Source organism: Taudactylus pleione, unplaced genomic scaffold (assembly GCF_031769625.1).
Source record: "Taudactylus pleione unplaced genomic scaffold, aTauple2 ptg000053l, whole genome shotgun sequence".
Taxonomy (NCBI): Eukaryota; Metazoa; Chordata; class Amphibia; order Anura; family Myobatrachidae; genus Taudactylus; species Taudactylus pleione.
The window spans coordinates 15,425,053-15,447,574 of NW_028284455.1; positions in this window are offsets into that span (position 1 = coordinate 15,425,053).

The following is a 22,522-nucleotide window of genomic DNA, read 5'->3' on the forward strand; positions in this document are numbered from 1 at the left end:
TTTTATGTATCTTTGGGATAGATATAAAACATGGTTTTTTGGGGTTTCGATGTAAAGGAATTTTGCTTCCTTGTCAGAGATGGTACCTCTCTTTTTGTACTTCTCAACTAAAATTTTTTATTTAGTTTGGGTACTATAAATAGAGTTGCCCCTTATTTTTCTATATGTAAAGGAATCATCCAGTGTTTTCTAAATGACATTGGCTTTCGAGAGTAAAAACTTCCAATGTTCTCCATATATCACCAACTGAACTATATTTCTGGCATCCCTCATGTAGCTATTTCCGCTCAATGCCACCCTGTCATTTCCGGTGAACACCATTTCGATTGCCACAGAAGTGAACATCGGAACACTACTTTTCCCAGAACACACTGGGGAATGTCCACTTCTGGCTGACGTGATTCTTTTACCGTCTTTACAATTCTTTAGAATCAATTTGTTTGCTTTATCCAGATGCTGTTTTTTCTGGTATAATTCATGTGATAGTTTATTTTATACATCACATGAGATGTTAATAACTCTGTTTTTAAATGAATTGTATTAATTATTTAACTGGTCGATGACAACTTCCTGTCACTAACCGATAAGTCAACCACCCCAAAATACCCAGCTCCTCACACCATTTTACATGTTTTGAAAAGTGCCTGGAGACCAAATAGCATCGACATAAAAGGGGTTGTGAGTAGCTTTGAAAACTCTGGACTCTATAGTCTTTTATTCTGAACTTTTTATTATGTATTCATTTTTAAACTTTTTTATGCCATTTGATATTTTATGTGCTTTGTATCTGCATTGTGATACCACATGTGTTTTTTTTTATCTACTTTTGTTTCCCATTCATGCACACCATCCTTTTATTATGAAAATAAATGTTTTGGACTTTTAAAACAAACCTCCAAGTTCTGGGAATTTTTTGAGGAATCCGGTTACACAAGGAGTAGAAACATAAAGATACAATTATGGGATTGCATTCATAATATAAAGTGTGAGTTGTATTACAGTGTAAATAAACCTTTATGGGAATTATAACTTCAGATCCAGTGTGAGTTTGAGTACGATAATCCAGTTGTTGTAAAATATACTTTTATGGGAATATCTTCTAGTTTCTAATGGTGAGTTTGGATATGCTATTTATGCTACCTTAAAAGATAACTCTATAGGATTACTTACCATGATTATGCTGTGAGTTTGTTATATGCCCACTGTTGACATCATGCAAAGCAATAGAAGTTTCCTGTATATGTCCTATGTGCCTGGGTTGCTAAAGAAACTGTTATATGTTGGTTTACCTCACTATCATTGTGAGTGTGGTATGCCATTTTTCTACACATTTTGGGAATAGACCTTCATTCCCAATTTATTGGGAAACATTATATAAACATACTACCCATTGGTTCTTATTTCATTTCTTTTTTCTATATATCGATTGAGTGCACAACATTCATGCATCCTCCAAAAAGGAAACAAAGTTGTCTATCAAACATCAGGACGTTATACTATGCATCACAATATTAAGGGATGTATTGATATCATATGCACATACATATATTTGTCTTTAGCACTGTTGATTGTGTCTTTTCCCATTTTTTTGGTGATTTACTGTGTGTTTTGAAATAGAGTGATATTCATTTAGGAAAATTGACTAAACCTTGGCAATTTGTGCGCCTATGAGATAATCCCCTCTTTTCCCTCTTTGTAGTCTCTTGAACATACCTCTGCTTGACTCCCTTATTTATTATACTCTAACAACACCACCATAAGCATGGTGATTTTAACATCCTCATTGATAAGCCACAATCACCAAACAACCCTCCCCTACCTTTATTGGTCTTTTCCAATAGACTGACTCTTCTGCTCTTCAGGATATACATTTTAACTATTCTGCTCATCAGGATATGTCTTTTATTCTCTAAACTGTACTTAGTTTATGATCTCTTTAATATATTGTCCCCCTTTGGTTGATCTCCAAGCTCTCCTTGATTACTTCAAACTATCTGCTGATAAAATCTACCATGCCTTTTAAAAATAAAGAATTCTCAGTTCTTGTACTTATCAACAAGTCTCCACCTCTCTGTAACAACTTCTCACCCAAATTTTCCATTCTTATGTCCTGATATGGTAATAGCACATCGTAACCAAACCCTAGAAACTGCCAATAATGAAATGGCCACAGCTAGTTTTCACACTCTAGAAACATAATATCTTCAAACATTTATTGTAAAGTAGAACATCATTAGTGGAAATATTTGACTTCTAATGTTTTCTTCAAATATAACGCTATCTAGTACCCCTATCAAAATGCTCTGGATACTGCCAAACAAATATACTTGTAACCTCATCTCTGATCAGGCTTCTAACCCTAAGGTTAATGCAACCAATAACTGATGGCTTTGACTGATGGTTTTCAAATAGAAGTAAATGCAAAGCAGGCCTGCTTTAGTATTTATTTCTATTACCATTTTAAAACTATTGGTAAGAATTGGAAATGATCAGCAACTTTGACAACCCACTGGTTAGTAAATACTACCCAAAATGCCTTTTTCATCACTTGCATGGCATGTTTGCATCAGATGGGCTTTCACTGATATGGTCACATTTGATGCATCCAGTCAGAAAAGCCCAATAGGTGGCTGCTGGAAGCTAATCTATCACCACCCACTTATATCATAGGGATCTACTGGCCCCCTTGCACCTGTGGCTCCACCACCTGTGTGTCCTGATCAATAATGACCACCCAGTGTGACAGCAGAGCAGCTGTGAATTAAAAAAAAAACAGCAGCAATGGCTCCTGGTAGCCACAGCTGCTGTGCCCAGCAGTGATTGGGCAGCCCAATAGTGCCACCACCTCATCCTTCCGGCTTCAGTGCAGCTGAGTCTGAATTATAAACAGCAGCTCTGGCTGTACCCCCATGTGCTCTGACAACTAATGCCACAGTGATTGAACAGTGTCAAGGGTGCAATGGGGCAGGAGTGTGCTGTGTGTGCTTATACCCCCATGTGCCCTACTCACAATTATTAAGAGTAAAAAGAATTACCTGTGACCCTGATATCCTTGATGAAGAATTGGATAATATGTTAGAAAAATTCAGATGCAGGGGTTACTCTGAGAGCTCACAACAGTTTGAGCAGAATAAAGTAAATCTAATCTCTCGTGAGGACACTTTAAAACATAAAGATAAGAAAATGTCAGATCATGTGCTAACTAGGGTACATACTTTCACCACGGCCCATGATGAGATACACAGAGTGAGAAATCAGTTTTGGCCGATTATTCAGAATGATTGGGATCTAACTACTCTCAACAAAACGTGGATCAGATAATGCTACAAGAGGGGGCAAGAATATAAAGGATTGGGTGGTTTGCTCATATATTACGGAACACAACAGGGCATCCAAATGAATATGTAGACCTGCATATGGAAGTTACAATTGCCTAGGTTGCATAACTTGCGGCCATATGATAATAAGCAAATATTTCTGTCATTACCAATCTGGGTACAAATTTGAAATATGACATAATTTAACATTTGAGATTTGAGATATGACATAATATAATCATTTAACCTTCAAGTACTTTTGTTGTATATTTGATAAAATGCCCCTGTGGACTCTGCTATGTGGGGAAGACCATGCGCTTCTTAAGGAGCACATGGCACTCTATAGATCAGCCATTAGATCTGCTATTAATGGGAAAGGGTCGGAGCAACCAGTTGCTCGCCACTTTGTTGAATTCAAGCACAATTTGTCTAGTCTCAAACATATGGTGATAGACCATATACCTTATGATGGGAGGAGAGGTGATAGAAAATTATTAAGGTTAGAAGCTAAATGGATCCACCTTCTCAATACTGTCAAGCCGAAAGGACTAAATGATCAACTTAATTATAATGTATTTCTCTGAGATCCAATCGGATACATGATATGTATTAAGTTTATTTAATTGTTACTCATATCTTTCATGTACTTGCTGGTATGATATTAGTGATCATTCCTAGTTATAATTTATTAGCTTCAGTCGATACTGGGCTTCTTTTTAATATTGTCTCTTTTTTCAGTTTTTTATTGTTTATGTATTTTGTATATACACGGGGATTTGTTTATATTGTTACTTTGCGTTCTCCGGCAGATGTCGGGTTGCTATGGTGATAATCACATCATGTGGTGTGGGGATGAATTCCAGTCTGACTGGAAGTCCAACACAAGGGACAGGGAGTGACCGGCGGGACCTGGCATTTGTTGGAGATCGCTGCGGGTAGGCACTGATGCTTTGTTCTTGTTGTATATGTAGCCTGACGAAGGGCAATAGAGCCCATAACATTGCTTGAACACAGGAGTCATGAGTTGTTTTTCATAAGTCCACTGGGTGTCGCACCATATATATATATGTGTATGTATGTATGTATATATATATATATATATATATATATAGATTTTCTGGCACTCACTGCATACTGCAGAGATCTGACCCCATTGTCCTTCGTCATGAAGATGATGGTAACCACAATCTTCTACACAAAGTCACACAATCGGCGGCACTCAGGGATTTAAAAGACACAACAGACCACCAGGTAGTAAAAGCCAACATTTCACTGCTGGCGTATTGCCCTGATGAGAATGCACCAGCATTGAAACATTGGCTTTTGCTACCTGGTGGTCTGTTGTGGCTCTTAAATCCCATCACTGAGTGCTGCCAATTGTAAGACTTTATATATATATATATATATATATATATGTATAATTTATATGATATATATACTATAATGTGTGTGTGCGTGTATATATATATATGTATATGTATATATATATATATATATATATATATATATATATATATATGTTGAGTCTCCCATATCCAAATATTTCAAAATGCGGAATACTCCGAAATACAGATTTTTTGTTATCATGGCTGGGATAGTGAAACCTTTGCTTTTTGATGGTTCAATGTACACAAACTTTGTTTAAGGCACAAATTTAGTAAAAATAAAGTACTTAATTACCTTTAAGGCTTTTTGTATAAAGTGTATATGAAACAAATGAATTGCAGGTACGTACGCAAACTTTGTTTGAGGCAGAAAATGATTGAAAATATTGTATACAATTATCTGCAGGCTGTCTGTATAAAACATAAATGCATTCTGTGTTTAGATTTGGGTCCCATCCCCAAAATATTTAATTATGGTATGCAAATATTCCAAAATATGGATTTTTCCGATTTCCAAAATACCCCTGGTCCCAAGCATTTTGGATATGGGAGACTCAACCTGCATATTATATATACATACCCATCCCTTTATTCGTCCTGTCAGTCCCCTCAGCTAACATAGTTTTAAACTATAAAATCATTTTAATCAAAAATGTCACCAACATTTTTTTTTAATTATCACACTATGTAATTAATAGCAATTTAAAATGTATATTTTACAGATGTGTTAAAGAAATTATATTGAATCAGGTGTAAATAGGTATTAATTACATAAATATTGTTAATAAAAAAAAAACAACCATTTTGGGGACTTTTTTGAAAAAATATTAACCAGTGGATAAAACCTTTAAAGCTACTTTCTGCCCTTTCACACAAAATTCTACAACTACCATCAGTGCCCAAGATCTTCCTATTTCAAAAACAGAGTGATATGGTGGGAGACCTGGTTAATACCTGCATTTAAAGCTGTTCCAGTATCCTGCACCACTACCCAGAGCTGGCTCCAAGGGGAGCCATGCCCAGTGCAGTATGGGACTTAGGTGCCCATTACCTGCACGCGGCAAAGCCTAAAATGGAGTTGTGGCCTAATTATTATAAGCCATGCCCCCTAAAATGTTATTTGTGGGTGGGCCCATATGGCACACCTCCAGTTAACGTCACTGGGGGCAAGCCCAGGTCTACATCAGTAGCTGGGCTGCCCCCAGCCCTCTTCCTGCACTAAATGGATGCTGTGCACATGTACGTGGCATCCATTGCTCTTCTCTGGGGCTGGCACCACCACAAAGATACGGCGGTGGAGGTGCCCAACCTTCCAAACACCCGCATGACACATTTCCCTATGGGTGGAACAGCAGGGCAGGGCCCTAAAAATGGGACTGTTCCGCTGAAATCGGGAATTGTTGGGAGGGGTGCGCCCTCTATGGGGTGGTCCCCCTGTTTGACCATATTTGTCGAACATGCCTCAAGCTGGGCCTACCATTACCCACGAGCAGTATACACTCACCAGCTGGTTAGCTGTATGAAACCACACTTTGCTCAAGCTTTGCTCCATCACCAGTGTGCATTTAACTGTGAGTACAGATGTACCTGTTATCTATAAATAAACCAATACCACTGGTTAAGTAACTGGATTGTTCATAGTTTGAGTTGTCTCACAGATGTGATGTAACACTTAAGGGATTTGGGTGCCATTCTGCATACTGTTATGTTACACAGTAACAGTGTGGCACTGCTCAATATGAAGAGCAGCGACTATTATGTCATCTCTCTCCTTTCACTTTTGGTAATGGGAGGTCCTGTACACACGAGGACCACCCTGTGGTTTCACTTATGTACCCAGCAGGGCCGGCCCAAGCCTAAAATTTTTGGTAAGCGAAGATACATTTTGGCGCCCCCTGGCTAAATTTGCACACGCTGAAGGTGCATGCACCTGACAAAGGAAAGGGGTGTGGTCTCGTGGGAAAAGCCATAATGACTAGCGCCAATCATGCTGGGTACATGTCCTGTGCTCTTGGAGCTGCTGGGCATGCTCCCAGTCCCTTTCTCCAGTCAATAGATGCCGCATGCATGCGTATGTCATCTATTCACCATTTCTCCTACCCCCCCATCTGGAACACTTTGTCGCCAAAATAGGGATGGTTGGAAGCAATAAAAAGGTCTTAAAAGAAAGGTGCGTAGTCACACAATAGTATTCCCAATTCAAACTACACCACACAATAGCTCGATCTTATTCACATTAAACCACACATAGGGGGTCATTCAGACCCGGTCACAAGCACCGATGTGCTCACAACTGGGTCGATGGGTAGCCCTGCGCATGCGCAGCGGCCGCACTGCGTGTGCGCAAGCCACGGAGCGAGAGAGAAACTGGAACTCGCTACATAAGGTGCGGCTGTCGATGTTGATTGACAGCTCGTCCCTTTTTGTAGGTGGGCCGGGGGGGTGGTTTCCAAAACAGAGGTGTTCCTTAAGGAACGCCTATTGTTTTGTGGGCAGCTGCACTGACATCAGTGATGTCAGTGGGGAGCTTCCTGCTCCATCAGAGCAGAAAGCTCCATGGGGCTTGCAAGTGCCCAGACCCTACCTTAGGGTCTGGTCGCAAGCCCCGATGGTCATGATTATGATCACCATTGCAACCATCACCCTGGTCACTAGCTAAGCTGTGGGTGGCACTGGCAACCCACAGCTTAGCTTGCGACCAGGAGGTCACACCAAAAAAAAAGAAGTGCCCGCCCTCATTCAGAGAGAGCGATTGCTTCTTGCGACCGCCTCTGAATGAGGTCCATAGTGTCCAATTCACATAACACCACATAGTAGTGTCCCTTATTTATGTTGACACACAGTAGTGCCCTTTTTACACAAAGCCAACTTAAATGCCTCTTTTACACAATGCCCACAGTAGTAGTGCCCCTAATACAATGCCCACAGTAGTAGTGGCCCTTGTACAATGCCCACAGCAGTGGTACCCCTTCTGCAGTGCCCAAGTAGCCCCTTGTAATAGTACCCCAGTAGCCCTTTGTAGGAGTGCCCCCAGTAGCCCCTTGTTGGAGTGCCCCCAGTTGCCCCTTGTAACAGTGCCCCCAGTAGCCCCTTGTATTAGTGCCCCCAGTAGCCCCTTGTAATAGTACCCCAGTAGCCCTTTGTAGGAGTGCCCCCAGTAAGCCCCTTGTAGGAGTGCCCTCAGTAGCCCCTTGTAACAGTGCCCCCAGTAGCCCCTTGTATTAGTGCCCCCAGTAGCCCCTTATATTAGTGCCCCCAGTAGCCCCTTGTAATAGTACCCCAGTAGCCCTTTGTAGGAGTGCCCCACAGTAAGCCCTTTGTAGGAGTGCCCAAGTAGCCCCTTGTAACAGTGCCCCCAGTAGCCCCTGGTATTAGTGCCCCCAGTAGCCCCTTGTATTAGTGCCCCCAGTAGCCCCTTTTAATAGTACCCCAGTAGCCCTTTGTAGGAGTGCCCCCAGTAATCCCCTTGTAGGAGTGCCCCCAGTAAGCCCCTTGTAACAGTGCCCCCAGTAGCCTCTTGTATTTGTGCCCCCAGTAGCCTCTTGTATTAGTGTCCCCAGTAGCCCCTTGTATTAGTGCCCCCAGTAGCCCCTTGTAATAGTACCCCAGTTGCCATTTGTAGGAGTGCCCCCAGTAAGCCCCATGTTGGAGTGCCCCCAGTAGCCACTTGTAATAGTGCCCCCAGTAGCCCCCAGTAGTCACGCAACACACACACAAACATAAACAGCTTACCTGAAGCCCTGATCCTGGGTCCGCTGCCTTCCACCGCTCCTTGTTACTATGTGAGAGACATCATGACGTCTCTCACATAGTGCCCATGGGGGAAGCCTAGCCAGAGCTCTGTACTGAGCTCCGGCTGCCGCTGCAGGGAGCTGGGCACCTGCTGGTAAAAGCTCAGTGGGCGCCCGGCAAATAAAGCCTCCCTGCAGTGGCCGCGGGTAAGAGGCAGGAAGGAGTGAGGCATGCGGGGGAGGAAACGGGAAGGAGTGTGGTGGTGGGAGGGTTGTTTGGCTTCACCGGGGATTGAGTGCCCTCTGCTGGCTGGTGCCCTATGCACATGCGTAGTCGGTGTGATGGGCGGGCCGGCTCTGGTACCTAGATACAATTACATCCAAGCAGATCATATGTATTAGGTTTAATTTACAACAATAAAACACATCAATAATACATACTTGTCTACATTTGAAAAATACTTTCAGGAAGATTTCAGCAGAATGCCCCGCATGCAGTGGGCATGGCCTGTCCCAAAGGGAATGTCTAGCTCCACCTATGGGTGTATATATTCCTATAAACTGAGACCCTAGCTCCCCCACTGACATATATATCTCTGCCCTATCACATTCACATTACTAGATGTCCTACACATACATACACACACACACTTACACACACACATTCACACACCCACATTAACACTCAGGTTAGTGCCTTCACCTTGGGACCAGGCACTTCTTCTCCAGCCTCTCCACCGAACAGCGCTGACTCCGCCAGACCAGAGCTTCTCTCTGCAGCTCCAACAGGACTCCTCCCTCACCATGTCTCAGTCCCCATGGCTCCCATGTGCAGGTAGGAGAGGGGGAGGGATCCACTGCTACGAACACTGCTGCTGGAGCCAGACACCAGTCTGTGGTCTGAGTCTCCATGCAGCTGCTCACCGATGCCCGACACCTGCGCTGCTGTCCTGACCAGTGCAGTGCTGCTACCAGGCTCCACCTGCCACCACTGTCGTGCCCAAGCACACTCTGTGTGAGCACTGCTGACTAGCACCGGCCACCACTACACACAACTCCACAGTAGCCGGCCTTTAAGTAAAATGTTGTGCCTTCATGACGTCCCCCCCACAGGCCCCCAGAAATTTCTGGAATTGCACATGCGCAGTTTAATGGCTTCCAAAAACCGGGAGTTGAAGTACACTTTGCGGGGGAGTGGGAGGCTTCATTAAAAACTGGGAGCCTCCCACTAAAATTGGGAGGGTAGGCAACTCTGCAATAATAAATCAGATATAAAGCAGATATAATAATATAGATATGTACAAATGAAAGTAGCAAAAACATTTTTTTAAAATATGCTCACAAAATCACATAGTATTTGCACAATCAATAAAGAAAGCACCCACCAGCTTCAGAGGTGAATTTGCCATTAGCCAATCAGAAGTGGTTAGCTAGGTTTTCCAACCATCATTACCATCAGCTGCAACATAAAATAGCACCAGCCCTCAGGCATATGGCATTGACACAGACATGTACTGTATAACCCTTGCAGAGCTGCCGCATTTCACAATTATACTAACATACCATTACTGCCCTAGATTTGCCTCTCCAAGTACAAAGAGGAGTACCAGATCTGCATTTTGACAATGTTTTACTCTACTTTTTCTGAGCATTCACAGTATTAATTTCCTTATTTAATGCTAAACAAATAAGTGTATGCCCAACTGAGCATGAGCCTAAGTGTTTCAAGATTTTTTGAAGCTTAACATTCTAAATTATTAAATATGACCCAAATCTGTTATGTGTTTGTTTAACCACCAACAATATAAACTGCATATTTTATTTTGCTCTAGTAATTTTTGATTATATCACTCTGGCTTAAACAGTTAACAGAGTGAACAAGCCAGCTTACATGCAATCTGCACACATGACAACAGTTGTCCACCGAATTCTCCAATTACTGCATTATATTTAGTATATTTTTTCCAGTAACCAATATTGTACTGTTACATCAATAGGAGTATGTATAATGGGTGCAGGATATCGGTGCACATGGGCTCTTGAGTGAAAGAGACCCAGCGCCATACAACCTGAACCCACAACAAACACATACATAGTTTTACCTGCTACTGTACATACATGAGCGTGCCTTTATCAACACATGTGCAACTTAATCACTCACCTAAATTGATTCACCGATTCTCATGTACTTGATCACAGCTCAAACACTAGTACAATAAATTAAAAATTCAAGTTCCAAACAGCTAGCGCACTTTTCCTGTGTTAGACATGTTAAATGCAATTGCTTTATATAATAGCAGATGCTGTAAAATAACTGACTACATAATACTATATTGTGAAACCATATTTTCTCTGTAATATGCATAGCTCTTTGCAGCATTTCATGTCATGATTATTAATTTATTTAATGGAATATCTAGTTGTGTGCCCCAAATTCACGAATCTGTTATAACACGTGATGATCATAAACCTATCGAAAGTTTAACATGACCTCTCGTGACAAATAAAAGGCAGAATTATACTCTATGCTATATAAATAACTTTTGAGGAGATAAGAGAAAGCACCATAGATGCAGTTACTATTAGTAGTAAAAGTCTCTGTATTCAATTTCATCTGCTTTTTGCGTACGCAAAATGCAATGCAATGTAATATGCGAAAAAGATTCGCCTATGAATAGGAGGAGAAAAAAAGTGCAAAATTGCTATTTAGGGGTGGAAAGGAGGGGAAACTACTCATACCTCTTGGGACAGCCCCCCAAAGGGTAATTGCATCAAAAAACACCTAAAAAAAAGTGAGGAACACCCTTAAAAAAGCACTTTGAAAAAGGAGGTGAAAAAGTGCAAAGTGGGGGTACAAACTTAAAAAGTGGCAAAATATACTTTTGGGGGTCTGCAAGTATGGGTGAGATGTTTTTTTCATTGCAGGTGTTTGCTGAAGGTACGTTTTTTGTTTCTTAACTTCACTTTAGCAACTTTAAAATATGCTTGCACCCATTTTCAAGTACCCCAAATTTGACAGGAAAACTTATTTTTTCCTAAAAAAAACTGCTTTATGCCATTCTTCACAGTTGTGCAGAATAGTGGAAATTGTGCAAACTTAAGTACCCCAGACTGTTTCATTAGGGCTAATTGTTTACTACTACACTGATCCCAAAATTTCCACATCTTTTTGGGGGGTTCAGCCTGATTTCCCCCGATTCTGACACCACTTTTCACCTGTTCTGACATCATGTATCTCTGTTTTCGAGTCTTTTGGAATTGAACAGGGCGAATCGTGGGTACGCGCATGATAAGTTTCCGCAGTTAAAATATGCAATGTAGGCGAGAAGTCCGGCAGGCAAAAAAGTATTGCGGTTGTGAAACTAATTGAATACGGGCCTAAGAGTCATAAATAATTTTATTTCAACACTACACAATAAACTTGAATATAAAGCAGCTGATTCAGATTTGCACACAAGTCGGTCACCACTATGGCCATATTGCGTGCAGTTAAATAAATGCAGATATTCCCCTGCATACAGAGTTGCACGTATATCTGAGTGGCTGCACTGCCTCCATCCAACTGTTTTCTGTAAATGATGTCATTACTATCAGCAAACATGATACCTGGTGCAAGAGATTCTTCAAAAATCAGATGGCTCTCTGCATGTGTTGAACTCATGTGGAACCACAATTTAGCCTACATGCCCACAACAGTGAGCCTACAGTACATGCAAACACCCAGTTGCAACCATTTACACCCATTCAGCAACAAGTGCAAATGCGACTGATTTGCGCATGACTCATACTCCTGAATTATCCTTAGTTGCTCACAGATGTGTGCACTTGGTCAGGGAGAATGTGCAGTGCAAGATCAGTATGCAAAAAACAGGCATGGTTGGTAGGGCTTTTGCCCACAGTGATGGATATAAAGGGAAACATCGAGGCAGACACAGACATGGGGACAGGTCAGATTGAAAAAAGGGTCAAGCACCACAAATACTGTTCTTTGAATGGGCTGCACTGCGGTTAGCATGTCATGATGTTTATACTTCCTCCCTAAGACTTTTTTTCCCTGAGTCACAACCACTTTCTCTCATACATCCTATCTCAATACATTTCCTGCATGAGTCCCCACCCTTTTCTCTCCTATACTTTTCTCTATCCTTGTTCTCACCTAGTTCCTTAACCGTTCTCTCCTCTCTACCCTGTCCCTCTATTTCTCTATTCTCAACAGGGTAAATTATCAAAGTGCAAACACAAAATACAGCAGCCTATAGAAAAACAAATGAGATTCACTGTACTTGTCAGAATATTCATAACCACTGAAGTAGGTAACTCTGATGGACAAATGAAAAATTGTTTTCCTCTAAGTTCATGTAAAATGCATCAGACAAAAACACAGAGTATTTCAAATACACTTTTTAAATTCCATCATCTGTGTCACACAACAAATTAGATATGTGGAAACCCCTCACACTATATGATCATATCATTCACAATCACTCGCCTTTGTAGATCTCCTTACTAACATCTTATTATCCAGAGTAGTATATCAGATGGTCTGAAAATCGGTTTTCAAATTCTCCCCCAGAAACAAAATTACAATATGGTAGAAAATAAAAATAGAAAAATGTAGTGCACTCTTGTATATAAAATTATTAACATTTATTTGAACACATTGCACTCTTATCATAATTAAAAATGAACAGCAGATAAACTCAACTGTATCCTCCTTTTGTTATGTCTCTAAGTGCACATAAATGAAGTCCCGGAAACTTCTCACAATTCACTGGTCATATATTAAAACAAATACAATCTTCTAATTCTGGGGACCCCCAAAGTGCATGAAACCCACATTTAGAGGATCCCAAGGAGCACAAAAATGTTGGAAGAAAAAGTCAGAGTTACTCTTGAAACACACTAAAGTCTAACCTTTCCTTGAGAGCTCTTGAGGAAAGGATTACATTTTACCCCTTCATCAAGTCTGAATTTGTTTGATTTTTTGGCTCATTGGGTAGAAAAAGATAAAACTGAAGGAATCAAGGACCCAGAGAACTCTGATTGTTCTCGATGAAAGAAGTGAACACAGATAATAGGAGTTAATAAACTCTTGGCTGAAAGTGAAGCAATAGATGAAGATGAATTAAAGAGGTCACTTATATATGACAATAGATTTACAGAGTTGACTACATTTCTGGACAAAATATAAAATGTTCTCATTAAATTTAAAAAATTGGTGCATTGATGTTTTTGCAAAAAACTGGCAGATCTTGAAAACCTGAGTACCAATGAGACAGCAATTAGACATCACAGCCTACCCAGGGATGAATAGAGAGTCCTAAAAATCCTGATGAACAACAAAATTATTTTTTTTAAATCAGCAGATAAGGGCTAGTTATACAATATGTACTTTCTATTTATACATAAACGAATACCACTAGTTAAGAGGACTGGGAGTTGGGGTGACCAGGTAGAGAGGCAGCAGTAGATGAGGAGGAAATACATACGACTTCCTCATTGGCTAATTCTGGGTGTTGACTAGACCTGACCAGAGGTGCAGAGTCTAACTCATTGGTGGTTTTCACCAGTGATCCCTCCAATTGGGATATGGGTTTAGCTGCTCCCAATGAGCAGGTCACAGCCCTTTGATCAGGGACCCAGGAATTAGCAACTGACAGGGAGATAAGTAAAACAACTGCGTGGTTGGAGATTATCAATGGAGAATATCGGTAATCACTGATGTAGAATCACACTGAAGAATAATGGTGGTGACTGATGTAGAATATCACAGGAGATTATCGATAGTGACCAATGTTAAATATTTCTGAAGAATATTGGTAGTGACTGAGGTTGAAAATCACTGAAGAATATCGGTAGTGACCAATGCTGAATATCAGTGAAGAATAACAGTAGTGACTGAAGTTAAATATCACTGGAGAATATAGTTAGTGACCAATACTGAATATCACAAGAGAATATCACAGAGACTGGTGAAGCACACTGAAGTTACAACAGCATTGAGCCTGGAACAGTGATCCAAAGCTAGCAGCTACTGGAGAAAAGAAGTTGTTCAGGTGACTTCCTGTTTCCTGGAGTCCCGCTTTATACCCTTAGGTAGCTGTCCATTGGAGGAGAGAGTCAGCTGAGAGGTGACCAGGTGACCATTGGTGGAGGGTCCGGTCAATTGAGACAGACATTATGGCTGCACCCATGCCCACCGCCGTGGGAACTCCAATATGGAGAACTGCGTGGAAGTCAACAGAGCCCTGGGAATAATGCTCAGTGTGTCACCTGCCACTGCACCTTTTGTCTGACCACACGGTTAGTCAGGCGAAGTCGGCACCGCAATGAGTAACGGCCTATCCCAGGCTGAATCCTGACAAATGGGTTGTTCATCATTTGAGTTAAGTGTCATAGATGTGATGTAGCACTTAAGGGATTTGGGTGCCACTCTGTATACTGATATGTGACAATGTAACACTGTGGCACTGCTCAATATGAAGAGCAGTGACCATTATGTCATCTCTCTTCTTTCTCCTTTGGTAATGGAAGGTCCTGTACACATGCAGACCACCTCATTGTTTCACTTATGTACCCAGATACAATTATACCCATATCCACTATTAGGTTTAATTTACAACAAAAAAAACACATGAATAATAATTCTGATATAAAGCAGATATAATAATATAGATATGTACAAATGAAAGTAGCAAAAAAAATAATTTAAAAATATGCTCACAAAATCACATAATATTTGCACAATCAATAAAGAAAGCACCCTGTATGCCCAACTGAGAATTAACCGTATGTGTTGCAAGAAGTTTTGAAGCTTAACATTCTTAACTAAGTTTCTAAACTGAAATGAAACTGAAGGAATCAAGGACCCAGAGAACTATGATTGTTCTTGATGAAAGAAGTGAACACAGTTAAAAGGAGTTAATGAACTGAAATTGAAGCAATAGACGAAGATGAATTAAAGAGGTCACCTATATATAACAATAGAACACAGATGACTAAATTTCTGGACAAAAAATAAAATGTTCTAATTAAATTGTAAATATTGGTGCATTGATGTTTTTGCAAAAAAAATGGCAGATTTTGAAAACCTGTGTACCAATGAGACAACAATTAGACATCATAGCCTACCCAGGGATGAATAGAGAGACCTAAAAATTCTGATGAACAACAAAATAATAATTTTTAAATCAGCAGATAAGGGCTAGTTTTTCAAGATGTCTACTTATAATGGGGGAAATGTACCACTAACAAATAAATATTTGCTTTTCTACACAATTATAACAAGAACTAATAAAATAATATCAAAATAAGCTAAAACTGCATATTGAGAAATCTCTAGAGGGTGCTGTAATAGCCAAAAACTATTTTAGTTTCTTTTTCCTGTTCACCCTTATACTCCAATGTATTATCATCTATCTTAAATGTGTAGGCCCTTTGTTATTCTACAAGGACATCCTATAATTTCTGGGTCTCTTACTTTAAATCTGTTCTTTTTATAAATATACCACCCACTTCTCATTAAAGATGTTCAGGCCATTTATACACACTTCTCACATGTAAAGGATATAAAATTGGTGAAATATTTTTTTTTCAAAAGATTTTATTGGAGAACTTCACCTAACTAATATATAATAACTGTTATATATATATATATATATATATATATATATATATATATATATTTATTTAAACTAATAAATGGACATGTATTACATTGCAAATATGTGCATAAAAATTATGCACAATATCAGCATTAATACAAAAGTCACACATAACATATTGGGAGAAAACAGAAGGAGTGAAAGAGCAGCACGTAGCCCTATGAACATATAGCAACATACAAGCAAGTGTTCTAAAACAGAGGACATCCCTTTGAGATTACCTTTAAGTTGTACTAGGAGGTTAATATCACCTCTCAATGGAGGGTGTCCTTCATGGGTGAGGGTAAAGTACATACATATGGTAACCAGGTTCCACAGAATGTATCAGCCCTTTTTTCCTTACTAATTAAAATTTCTAGCCAATCCATATGAAACAGGTAATATGTGGTATTAGCAGACTTAATATCAAAAGAACTGAGTAGACCCATTGGGAGAGAATGGTTTTCTTCACTGCCAGCACAATTTTAGCCAGTCCATCTGAAACAGGAAATATGTGGTATTAGCAGACTTAATATCAAAAGATCTGAGGAGACCCACTGGGAGAGAATGGTTTTCTTCACTGCCAGCACAATTTTAGCTAATAAAATAAGTTGTCCCATAGGAGGCTTGGGCTGGTGGGAAGTTGAATATATGTCCCAGAGGGCCATTCAGGAGAAATATTAATGGATATGCCCAAAGAATCTTTACTATATGTATAAATAATAGACCAAAATATTTTAACCTCTGGGCAGCTTCACATACAGTGGTATAGGTCCACCCAAGGTGTGTGACATTTAAAACAATTAGAATCTGAAAAGACACCCATCAAGCAACATAATTAAGGCATATAGTAGCATGGTGTAGGAGCTTGTAGTGCATTTCTGTGTAAGAGGTAGAAATAAGAATTTTGTTAAGGCAAGTAAAAGCAGTGAGAATAGTTGTAATAAGAGTGGTGGGAAAATCCATTGTCCATTTGGCCATTCCGGACTGCACCTTGTCTAAATCAATAGAACATTTAATATGATTATATAAAAGTGAAGATGAACAGCCTCCTCTAGGGCAGCGGTGCAGCACACCATCTAGCACGTGTTTTATTAATGTCTATTAGCCACAGATCTACAAATTTGGTAATATAGAAATAGAGCAATAGTGAGATGGGGAAACACCTCCTGTAGTTGATCACAGTGGAGCATTGTAAGTGTCTAATCATCAAATATTTGGAAAAGTTAGTGGAGACCTTGTAGGCTCCAGGAATGTAGTAAAGTTGAGCAAGAGATGGAGGGACCTTGAAACCCTGTATTATGATATATAGTAAAGAAAATAGTATTGTTAGCTGAGATACCCATCCTGGAGCAGGATAAGTGCCATGCTGCACATGTGATTGTTAGTAATAAATTGTTTGCAACTGAGGTCGGGAAAGTCATGGGTCTCATATGTAAAAGACTTGGGAATGAAACATAAGGGCAAAAGGCATGTTCCAAACTTGTATTTCATAACAAGTCAACAGCATAATGGTAGTTTGAAGCCAGAACAAAAATTTTAATGCAAGGAAGATTAATACCTCCCAAGTCTGGAGATTGACTGATTAAATAAAGATATTCTAGGCTTTTTGCCTGCCCAGATGAATTTGCTAGTGGCCTTAGCTAGTAATTTCAAGTCAGAGTGCTTTAACAACAGAAGTAACATTTGAATAGGGTACAATAATCTAGGGACAAAATCATATTTATCAAATGACATCTGCTTATATAAGACAGTGGCAAATGTTTCCATGCTTGAAAGTCAGCTAGGGTACAAGTAATAATCATAGGTAAGTTAGCCACATAGAGGTCAGAAGGATTAACAGGTATATTAAGTCCTGAATAAATCAATGAGGTACCCACCCACCTAAAAGGGAAGGAGCCATTCCAATTCTCCACAGCACCTACATGCAAGCCTAAGGATTCTGTTTAGATTTATTAATGGAATATTTTTTTTAACAAAGATTACAGGCTTGGAGAAAGAGACAGTTTGAGTTTATTTAGCAAACTACATTTTTATTTTGTCTTGCAATTATTATAATTTTTATTTATGTTAATTATTTACAGTGCACTGGCACCGTGATGGGGACTAGATTCACTCCCGATTTTGCCAAACTTTATATGTAAAGAAATATGTATCTGGTGTAGTCCTTTTGGAGCAAATCTGTCCCTCTATGGTCTTTATATAGACAACCTTTTTTAATTTGGGATTGAAATGTATCATTCATTGACTTAACATATGAATTCAAATAGTTATAACTTCACTTTCACTAATTCCTTTCAATAAAAGTAAAATTAACTTTCTGAATATAACCCTACAGGTTGCAGGGGAATAACATTTTGCCAAGTACTTATAGAAAATAGGTGGAGACCAATGATTATTTAGATTACTCTAGTAATTACCATAGGTGTTCAGTACACAATATCCTCCAGGGACAAAATAAAGAATACTTTAGCCCCCACCTTGATATTTTCTGCAGCAAGTAAAATAGTTCAAATTGTAAAAAATAATAATTAAACTCTTTTGGATCCCATTCTGAACACAACACTTGACATTAGACCATCTATTGTGTTCCCTAGGGGCAACTCCCCCACCAAAAAAAACCCCTCTTGGCCATTGTTTCTATGAATCAAACTTGAAGTAAGGCACACAGGGAACACTTGCACCCAAAGGGCCTGATATAGGGCTGCATGCATTCTGCATGTAGTGCTGATACTCACATAGTTGAGAAATATTTTCAACTGCACAAGTGTATAAATTTCTGAAAATCCCCAGGGTGCATGTATTACACAGTGTGTATACACAAAGGTGCTGTTTCGATCAATGCAGATGGGCAAAAAGAAATGGTCAGGGAATGGCGCTAATTGCCATGTCATCAGAAATGTCCACAAAAACAAAAAACAAAATAGATTTAAAAAGAAAAGTGAAAATCTTACTCTATGGAAAATGTCAGGTATATTGATTTGAAAGTTGCACCCAAAAGCATCAATGTATTCCTTTCTCTTTATTCCAATATTAGATCCTAATCAGAATAATCAGGTGTTAGCTCTCCATTCATTCCATAAACTCCTTATATTCATATGAACTCAAAAAAGAGAAACAATAGTAGTGCAACACAGTAGATGCAAATTTTTAGAATTTATTCATAAATCACGCTCACATTTCATAGAAATATAAAAGCATATAAAACCACATGTGGTGGTGTCGCTGTTATACTGGAAAAGATGTATGGACAGTGTCCTTTTTATTTGGAATGGGTCAGAAGAGGATCTACTGTTTTTTGGCAAGGACTCAATCAAAATGATTTTAATATTGTTTTAAGTTTTATGGTTAGTTAATCAGAAATAGTGTTTTTAAACTTGAATGTTTACATACAAAAACTCATAGAATCTCCACTGACTTAAATGGGTACATTGAGAGAACAAGTCAGCACCATAAGAACTGGCTTGAAGGGATTTCTTTCAGCCAGTTCTTGAGGAGTAAGAGAAATTGCACTGAGAAATTTGTGTGTGATTCTCAAATAATAGAGATGCCAACATGCTTTCTGAAAAAGGGATATAGTCCAATTACCATTGAAAAAGATAGAAAAACAGTTGAGGCTTGTGAGAGGTCTGAAAAGAAACTGGCTGAACCAGAACAAGCGGAAAATATGTTCAAATGGGCCTTTATAAGCCAATTTAATTCGATTTTTAAACAAATAGAATCTGTCTTTAGAAAAATCTTGCATATACTCAAGAAGGATTAGGTGATAGGTAATAGACTATCTGAAATCCCTATATGTATATACAGAAAAGCACCATCATTGAAGGATAGTCTTGTAAGATGTAGTGTGAAAGAGTCAAAAAGGACTCATTCCCTTGGCTTTCACCAATGTGGCCTTTGCCTGATGTGTAGAATGGTGAAGAGGGAAAATTAAATACAGGAATTCCAGGCCAATGGATATAGCTATCCCATTAAAGAATTTATTTTGTGTAACTCTCAGAATGTAAAATACAGTACACCCTTGAGTGTAAATGTGGTTTGTTTTATGTGGCAAGATCAGTAGATGTCTTAAAGTTCGATTAGCAGAAAACATTTATAATATAAGAAATTGACTAAACATGCATACAGTGTCATCTCATTTTAAAAACAAGCATAGCTCCAAAGAGTGTTATATTAAGTCCTTTTGGTGAATACAGGCAGTTTCCCCATCTTGGAGATCTAAAGACTTAGAATGAAGACTCTCTTAGATAGAAATGAGATGGATAAACAAATTGAACACATTGGTACCTAATGGTCTCACTGGAGAGTTTGAAATCAAGGGTTTCTTATAAATGTGTTGTATATATTGTATATATTTAAAGTTTTATCTGGTCTTGCATTTTACTCCATGTATTTTATCTGATCCGTTATTTATAACTTTTTTTTATAACTTATTTATTATCTTGTCTCTGATTTTTAACCTATATTTCTTTTGTCATCTATATATCTTTTAGTTATATTTGTATTATATTAATGTTTTTGTACTTCAAGTACTGAAATGCTGCTAATATATTTTTTTCTGATGTTTATATATTATGTTTTCATCGTTGAGAGTGCAATATTCCTCATGTACTGAATATTAGTACTTTTGATATTACCTCATATGAAAAATACTCATTGGACAACCTTTTAAACAAAGATGATGGAACGCTTGTGACACACATATGGACCGCTATATGCAGAAGTGCGGTAGCCATCTTAACTTCGGGCATCCAGATGATATACTTCCGTTGGCCATCTTTACTCTGGGTGTCCAAATGACATACTTCCGGTCTGCAGAAACTTGTGATACCGGCACCCCTGATGACACACTTCTGGTCCATGGCAACATGTAATACCGGTGCTCCCAATGATGTACCTCTGGTCTGTGGAAGCATGGGAAGCCAGGAGGATGTGGCTTCTAAGGAAGGGGTGGGGACTAGCTAATTTAGAGGGTATTTAAGGAGATTATGGACACTCTTCACCTAACTTCTGATAAAGGACCTGGATGCCCAAAACATGTTAAGCTGGTGATGAGAGACCCCCCCTTTTCTGGACTTTCCGCTGGGTCAGTGTGACTCAGTGCCCGTTCAGGATCTCTGGTTCCCAGGACCTTTGTAAATCTTTTTCCATGGACCATCTGGATGGGTGGGCACTGTACACTACCAAGCAGGCTGTTTAAATGGGGACACCACCACATGTGGTTTTATATGCTTTTATATTTCAATGACATATATGAGTGTGATTTATGAATAAATTGTCAAAATTTGCATCTACTGTGTTTCACTACTATTGTTTCTCTTTTTTGCATTCATATGAATATAAGGAGTTTATGGAATGAATGGAGAGCTAATGGTGGGTACACAATGGGCGATATTACTGAGCGACTGCATGATTACGACATCGTAATCGTGCAATCGCTCAGTAATCATGCACAAATCGTGCACCTTTATATCGGAAACGACCAGCGATGCGCACTCCCGCTGGTTGTTTCCAACATTGTCCATCGCCTGAACATGCAGCACAATCTGATGATGTCGTCAGGTTGCTGCATGTTCGGGAATGGGGGAAGAGAGCCCGGCGCTGAACGATATCATTAATGATATCGTTCAGCGGCTGTGCTCAATGTCATGAACGACATTGAGCACAGCCTGCCGGGGACACACTACAGGATATCGCTGAGGGAGCATATCGTGTAGTGTGTACGCACCTTAACACCTGATTACTCTGATTAGGATCTCACATTGGAATAAAGAGAAAGGAATAAATTGATGCTTCCGGGTGGAACTTTCATGTCAATATACCTGACATTTTCCATAGAGTTAGATATTCTCTTATCTTTGGATAGGTATTCCGTTTTTTGTTTTTGTGGACATTTCTGATACCATGGCAAGTAGTGCCATTCCCTGACCATTTATTTGTGTTTGTCTCTAATGATTGGGAATTGGTAAAATTCCCTGGTTCTTTGGGAGCCTGCTTCTTGTTGTATCTGCGCAACCTTGTGATTCATAGTTAGTTTTATACTTAATCAATTTAGATGGTATCAGAAATGTGGCAGAAAGTGATGGGCATATTATAGGAGTGCCACTGGCATGTCAATGCAGTGCTCCCAGACCAGAGGCCATAATTATATAGATAAATTGCACTTGCCATAGGGAAAGTGCAAGTTACAATGGTGCGACCAATGCTGGCAAATAAGGAGGCACCAATTGGGATTATAGCATGCATGGATGTTAAAAGTGCAGGTCTCAGTCCTTGCACATTCGGCCAAGTGGGTGTACACTAGGGAAGGATTTTGTAGCAGCATTTGCATGAAGTCACAGATAGGCAAGCCCCAATAGATGCTGCTGTGTGCTCTTTTGCATTCAATTGAGAATCAGCCCCAAAGGGTGCTATAAATGCACCAGTAGTAGATGTAACACCTGTCA